This window comes from Daphnia pulicaria, unplaced genomic scaffold (genome assembly GCF_021234035.1).
Source record: "Daphnia pulicaria isolate SC F1-1A unplaced genomic scaffold, SC_F0-13Bv2 h1tg000230l, whole genome shotgun sequence".
In the NCBI taxonomy this organism is placed as follows: domain Eukaryota; kingdom Metazoa; phylum Arthropoda; class Branchiopoda; order Diplostraca; family Daphniidae; genus Daphnia; species Daphnia pulicaria.
In genome coordinates, this window is record NW_025804903.1 from 1 (window position 1) to 7500 (window position 7500).

General features: G+C 48.3%; 2 non-coding genes across 2 annotated transcripts; both read right to left on the reverse strand.

The window, feature by feature from the left end:
- Positions 1-222: 222 nt before the first annotated feature.
- Positions 223-375, reverse strand: LOC124319966. The gene has a single exon (XR_006913658.1). It is a non-coding gene; the product is annotated as a 5.8S ribosomal RNA (ribosomal RNA).
- A 931-nt stretch (positions 376-1306) lies between these two features.
- Positions 1307-3601, reverse strand: LOC124319968. Its single transcript, XR_006913660.1, has one exon. It is a non-coding gene; the product is annotated as a small subunit ribosomal RNA (ribosomal RNA).
- Between the last annotated feature and the right edge of the window lie 3899 nt (positions 3602-7500).

Sequence of the window (7500 nt, forward strand, 5' to 3'; positions counted from 1 at the left end):
GTTTCTTTTGAATAGAGAGGAAAAAAACAAAACAGGGCGAACCTTCTTTTATTTTTCCCCCTTTTTTGTATTTGAGGCATCGCGGACACTTAAGTCGCGCGGCACCCAGACGTTAGAGATTCGGGAGCTTTTATGCGGTCAGGCCGGGTGAAAAATAAATCTCGCCGCGACCCAACATGCAAAACCAAGACTGAAAAAATCTCTGTTCGTTCATCATTCGACCGACCCTCAGTCAGATGTGGCCCGAGCGAGAAGCTGGGCCGCCATTTACGTTCAAGATTTCGATGCTCCATGTGTTCTGCAGTTCGCATGGATTAGCGCACTTTGCTGCGCTCTTCATCGATCCACGAGCCTAGTGATCCACCGTTCAGGGTCGTATATAAAACGACATATTCGTTTTCTTCTCTCTTTTTCTCCAACCCGCCCAAGCAAGATGAATGCGAGGGCGGAGAAAGAAAGCCAGAAAGAAAATGTTCCGATAAACACTCGTACTAGAATTTGGGTTTAGTGTGTTATTGTGATTTTGAATTCTTCCTACTTCATCGAGAGGGCGAAGGGCAAGCTTAAAAAACATTCGGTTTTCAACGGCATAGTGTCGGGCTTTGGAGTGTTAGTCTATACGACGCACACGCACGCAACCACGAGTATCTACGCCCGAAAAGAACGTCCAGAGTAAAGTCTCACACTTTCGTCCCCCACCGAGAATCAAAAAATCCCGAAGACGAAGAGAGAAACAAAAAAAAACAATTTCGATTGGGCGTATCCGCTTTAAACCACCGCGCATCAGAGCGCCTGATACCCGTTCAAAATCTTGATGTTTTTTTTTTTTCCGACTCTCCATCCACCGAGTTTTTATTTTTCAAAGTGTTTGATTTAGGGACTAAGACTTTATAAAATCTCCTTTATTGTTCCTTCGGTACTCGCGGCCCAGGCGGGCTATCGTATTCTTCACTCTACTAACGTCAACACTGTGAGCGCCGCTAAAGGTCGAATGAATCTATAGAGACATTCACCATCGAAGCAGGAAGAATTTGCTCACGGCCATAGACCAAATCGAAAGACTTTGTGTTTTTTTTTGAGCCGAGAGGAAAGAAAAATCAATTTGAAAAGGCGAATCCGCTTTAAACCACCGCGCATCAGAGCGCCTGATACCCGTTCAAAATAAATGATTTTCTTCCGTCAACCCACACATAGTTCATACGATGTCTTACGCCGAAAGACTTTTGATGGGGTTTTTTTGTTTTGCAACTTTTAGTTGTTTCGTGCTCAACCAAAGCCATATGCGCAAAACATTTGTCTTGTTCGTTTATGATCCTTCCGCAGGTTCACCTACGGAAACCTTGTTACGACTTTTACTTCCTCTAAAGGATCAAGTTCGACCATCTTTCAGTCTCGCCGTTGGTAGGCACCGCACGGGCAGAGATTGCTCCCCACTCGACGGCACCCCGACAAGCCCGTCCGAAGGCCTCACTAAATCATTCAATCGGTAGTAGCGACGGGCGGTGTGTACAAAGGGCAGGGACGTAATCGACGCGGGCTAGTGACCCGCGCCTACTAGGGATTCCTGGTTCATGGGGATCATTGCAGTCCCCAATCCCAACCACGAAGGAGGTTCAGCGGTTACCCGGTCCTTTCGGACAGGGAGAGTGAAACACGCTGATTCCTTCAGTGTAGCGCGCGTGCGGCCCAGGACATCTAAGGGCATCACAGACCTGTTATTGCTCACTGTCACGCGGCTGGACGCCGCTTGTCCCTCTAAGAAGACTGCGTGACGGACGCGAGAGCAGAAGGTATCGCCGGGGATGACGACGACCGAATAACAATAGAGCCAGCCCCCGCGAGACATTCCCGACAAAGCCCCGCCATACCTCATCCGCCAGGCAACCAACCCGTGAAGGCCGTACACCCGACGAACAGAGCACAACGAAACCAAGCCGAGAGATTGCCTCACTAAAGGAACCAGTCCCACCGAGACCCGAATCGCCGCCACCTGATCCCGACGCCTCCGTACTCCCTTCGGTTTCAATTGATAAAACCCGTCACCTATTTAGCAGGCTAGAGTCTCGTTCGTTATCGGAATTAACCAGACAAATCGCTCCACCAACTAAGAACGGCCATGCACCACCACCCACCGAATCAAGAAAGAGCTCTCAATCTGTCAATCCTTCCAGTGTCCGGGCCTGGTGAGGTTTCCCGTGTTGAGTCAAATTAAGCCGCAGGCTCCACTCCTGGTGGTGCCCTTCCGTCAATTCCTTTAAGTTTCAGCTTTGCAACCATACTTCCCCCGGAACCCAAAGACTTTGGTTTCCCGGAAGCTGCCCGTCGAGTCATTGGAGTAACTCCGACGGATTGCTGGTTGGCATCGTTTATGGTTAGAACTAGGGCGGTATCTGATCGCCTTCGAACCTCTAACTTTCGTTCTTGATCAAGGAAAACATTCTTGGCAAATGCCTTCGCTGTTGTTCGTCTTGCGGCGGTCCAAGAATTTCACCTCTGTCGCCGCAGTACGAATGCCCCCGTCCGTCTCTATTGACCATTACCTCGGGTCCAAAAGTAAAAGACCAGCAAAATCGGACCGAGGTCCTATTCCATCATTCCATGCTGCGATATTCAGGCGTTGGGATACACCTGCTTTGAGCACTCTAATTTGTTCAAAGTAAACGTTGCCGGCCGCCCGAGACACCCGGTGAAGGGCACCCCGAACGATTGACTGGGTGGAGCGAATCGAGTCAACTACGACCAAAATTTAAAAAAGAACCCGAAAGAACTTTCCAACTCTGGCCGCAGATACAACAACGACGCACCGACCACCACTCCGGCGATGTTGTCCGACCGTGAAGAGAGTCGGGCTTTGACACCCGGGCTCCCAGAGCGTGAAACGCAACACCCTTGATTCAGAGCGGCGCCGCCCGGCCGAAGACAGACATCCGACTACGAGCTTTTTAACCGCAACAACTTTAATATACGCTATTGGAGCTGGAGTTACCGCGGCTGCTGGCACCAGACTTGCCCTCCAATGGTTCCTCGTTAAAGGATTTAAAGTGTACTCATTCCAATCACGGGGCCTCGGAAGAGTCCCGTATCGTTATTTTTCGTCACTACCTCCCCGTGCCGGGAGTGGGTAATTTGCGCGCCTGCTGCCTTCCTTGGATGTGGTAGCCGTTTCTCAGGCTCCCTCTCCGGAATCGAACCCCGATTCCCCGTTACCCGTTGCAACCATGGTAGGCGCGTAACCTACCATCGACAGTTGATAAGGCAGACATTTGAAAGATACGTCGCCGGCGCGAAGGCCGTGCGATCGGCGTGAAGTTATCCAGAGTCACCAAAATTGGTACGGTGCGCGAGCCCGAAAGCCCGGCCCCGACTGGTTTTGATCTAATAAAAGCACCTCTTCTGCGAGCCCGAAAGCCCGCAGTCGAGGCTCGAGTGCATGTATTAGCTCTAGAATTACCACAGTTATCCAAGTAGGATGGAGTGGATCTAAGGAACCATAACTGATTTATTGAGCCATTCGCGGTTTCGCCGTCTAGCGGCTTGTACTTAGACATGCATGGCTTAATCTTTGAGACAAGCATATGCTACTGGCAGGATCAACCAGGTATTTCGTGTATGTTTGTTTGATATGCATCCGGCGAGTTGCGGGTTTTTATTTCGCCCACGCATCACCAAACACACACCAAATCAACACGTTTTTCGTTTTTTTTCTTTTTCTTCGGAAACTAAAATTTTTGATCGCAACGCCTGGCGTGTCACAGCGAGTCCCAGTGAAGAGAAACACCGATCCGATCCGTTTGTTGGATTTTTTTCATTTCAATTTCCAAAGTCAAAGACCATTCAACGGTCTATGAGCCCAAAGTGAATCGGATTCATTCGACCGGTCTTGATATATTCATCAACTTTTTTTCCCGTATTACGGTTTTCGACGGTCATATGTGGCGTGCTGTATGCTCATAAGTCAAGCCTGCTTTACTAAGCTGACAAGCATACATCTTTTAAATTTTTGTGGGCTCAGAGTTTTATTTTTATTTTTCCACCGCCGAGGCACACTCTCGCATCACCCCGCACGACACACACACACACACACACCTCACCGCTCAACGGTCACACGAGGCAGAATTTTCCGCAAAGACTTTCGAAGAGAAAGAGAAAACTCGGAACAACCGCGGTCAGAGGCCAGCATAGAGGCATCGTATAGAAAGTCATGGGCGGAAAAAAACAAATCATTTCAAGTCGAGACAAGCAACCAGACTACCCCTATAAAAGTGCGCAATTCTTTAAGAGTTCACCGAAGAATGACCGAGATCAAGTATGCACGAAACGAACATATTCCAAGGGCAGCTGAATAAGCGATTCTGCGCCGAAGCGCGAGAAAAGCAAGCGGTACACCGATGGGGATCGTTTTTTTTTATCGTGTTAGATTCGTTGTTGTCAAGCAAGGATTCTCAAAATGTTTTTTGCATTGCACCCAAGTTTCGTACTGATTACTTGTCGCAGACCGGTGACTGTCAAAAAAAAATTTTTTACGTTTTTTCTTGAGAGGTCACTGCCTACACACAACTCCGGGCGGGCCGTACACTCACAGCCGTTTGAATTCTCCCTTCGTGTGTCATGGCCATAACTGAGCGTACATCTTACCGGGCGCCGAGTTGATCTGGCTTGTTCGATGAACGTTCGGGATACGTACAATCGATATAGCTCCAACCGTAACTCGTTTGTAATTACGCCGGCCATACTCAGCGGGCGCTCAGCTCAGCTCTCGATATCTTCCGTCGAAGGGAAGTTCGTAGTAAAAGAGAGTCAGAGTCGACGCCACATTTTGCGGTCCTCGCATCTCATCCGATTTTTGAATTTTATAGATTTGCCATCACTTCCACCCAATTCTCTCGTATATTTCAATCTCTTGACTTTGTCCGACCGGGCCGTCTTCGCCCCCCTTCAACTCCGTCCATCTCCACTTCTGTGTTCCACACAACGAGCTTCCGTCAAACGGCAAAATGTGAAATATGCGCACGCCGCACGAAATAATTTGAAAGCGTTCTGTTTGGTGGCTTTTTTATTTTTTATCTCTCGGCTCACACACACACACACACATTTCCGCCTGAACGGTAATTTTTTTTTGATACGGTGTCAAAAAGTGAAAAGACGCGCACCATTTTCTTTTCTCTTCCGTATCGTCGCTGACGGTAAACGCTGATGGTTATGATGCCGTAAGTTTGGAAGAAAGAATCTTTCCCGTCTTGTCTTGTTACGGTAAAATAACAAAGAACAAGCGTCCGATTTCTCTCACAGACGGCCACAGACAAACCACACGTGCCGAAGAAACGAAACGTCCGAAACCAAAAAAATGTTTGACGCGCGCACCTCTTCTGAACTTTTCGACCAAGAGTCGTTGGATCGAGTGACGAGCTTCTCAGCTGTCGCACCAATCGGTGAAGCGGGCGTTTGAATTCCCGTCCACATCGCGGTTCGGATATATTTTTACATATACCGACCATCGGAAATTTCGAAAACGGTTTTACCGAAGGAATGATATTTCACACACCGACAGCTCATCGAGTTCGTCTCCGTTCAACGGTTTTTTTTTTTTAAGACTTTTTGATCGCATGGGGCTAAACTGGTTAGAGCAAAGCCGCGATCCAAGCAGTGAAAAAAAAACAAAGACAGTGCAAGCGCGATCGAACGGAATCGAAACTAAAATCATGTGAAGTGGCGGGCGGAAAGGAGCTCAGCTACGGTGGAAATGAAACTACAACTAACGCCGAACCGGACAACTTCCCATTCTGCGTCTTCGTTTCATTTCCCAAAGCTCCCCGTCGATACCAAAGTTTTTGCGTCGAAGCTACTAAAGAAATTTCGCGCTTTCCTTTTCGCCTCTTTCGCCTTCCCTTCGATATCTATCCAACCACCGGCTTCGACTTTATTTCTTTCACCCGTCTATTCGCCCGATAGTCGACGGTCGGCCATTCTTTGGTATCGGCCAGGCGGACTAACAAGAAGTAAGACTCGTTTGAAAAATTTGGACCGGGCTTTACAATCGCTGCTTGTCGTAATGTCGCAAATTTGAAAAAAATTTTCAATTCGAGAAACCAAACTATTCGACACTTCGAAAATTTTTGGGACTCTGAAAATTTTTCCGAGTTTAGGAATCGAGACCTCTTCTATACTAAGGAAAACCACTAATGTTCCGCCGCATAATGTCTCCGTTTTCCGGCTCATTTTTAGCGATTGGACGGGGACATTGCCCCATCCAACCGCCAGCCGACTTTCAGGAACCGTCGTTTTCAAAGTTGGGACTTAGAAAATTTTCGACGAGTGGGAATTTTTTACGGTCGCAAGTCATCACGACACGCCCGACCAACCCATTTGAGAGCCGCCACGCCTCGACGGTGTGACGGCTTTTTTTCGAATCGACGGGTCTCGCTCACTCCTCTCTCGCGCCGACCAGAGGCCGGGCGAGAGAGTCGTTGCCAAACACCGTCGTCGGAAATGGGAGAATTTGAGTGGGAATTTTTTACGGTCGCGAGTCATCACGACACGCCCGACCAACCCACTTGAGAGCCGCCACGCCTCGACGGTGTGACGGCTTCTCTTTTCGAATCGACGGGTCTCGCTCACTCCTCTCTCGCGCCGACCAGTGGCCGGGCGAGAGAGTCGTTGCCAAACACCGTCGTCGGAAATCGAGAAATTTTCATTTCCATTTCCATTTTTTTTCATCGGCCTTTATACGTCCAAGTCCCGCCAACCACGTCACTACCACGTCGTCGGGACTTAGAAAAATTTTTCAATTTTTCGGACTTAGAAAATTTTTCAACTTTCTTTTTTTCGACAACCTCTTCCCTATATAGGAAAGTAGTGGATGTTCCGGGCAGTAACTGTACGAAAAAGTCGATTTCCGAATTTTTGCCGGACTTTCACCTGAGCTCAGGCCGGGCCGCCCGCTCAACTGCCGCCCGGTCACCACCAAAAACCGGTCTTGGAAATTTTCGGACTTAGAAAATTTTTCAACTTTTTTCTTTCTCGACAACCTCTTCCCTATATAGGAAAGTAGTGGATGTTCCGGGCAGTAACTGTACGAAAAAGTTGATTTCCGAAATTTTGCCGGGCTTTCACCAGAGCTCAGGCGGGGCTTACCATCACACCCGCCGACCGGTCACCACCAAAAACCGGTCTTGGAAATTTTAGGACTTAGAAATTTTTTCCAACTTTTTTCTTTCGCTCTTTCTCGCCATTTTTAGCCGTCTTTGCTCGTCCCAGTGCCGCCTATAGCTTCACTATCCGTCGTCGGGACTTAGAAAAATTTTTCAATTTTTCGGACTTAGAAAATTTTTTCAATTTTCATTTTCGACAACCTCTTCCCTATATAGGAAAGTAGTGGATGTTCCGGGCAGTAACTGTACGAAAAAGTTGATTTCCGAAATTTTGCCGGACATTCACCTGAGCTCAGGCCGGGCCGCCCGCTCAACTACCGACCGGTCTCCACCAAAAACCGGTCTTGGAAAT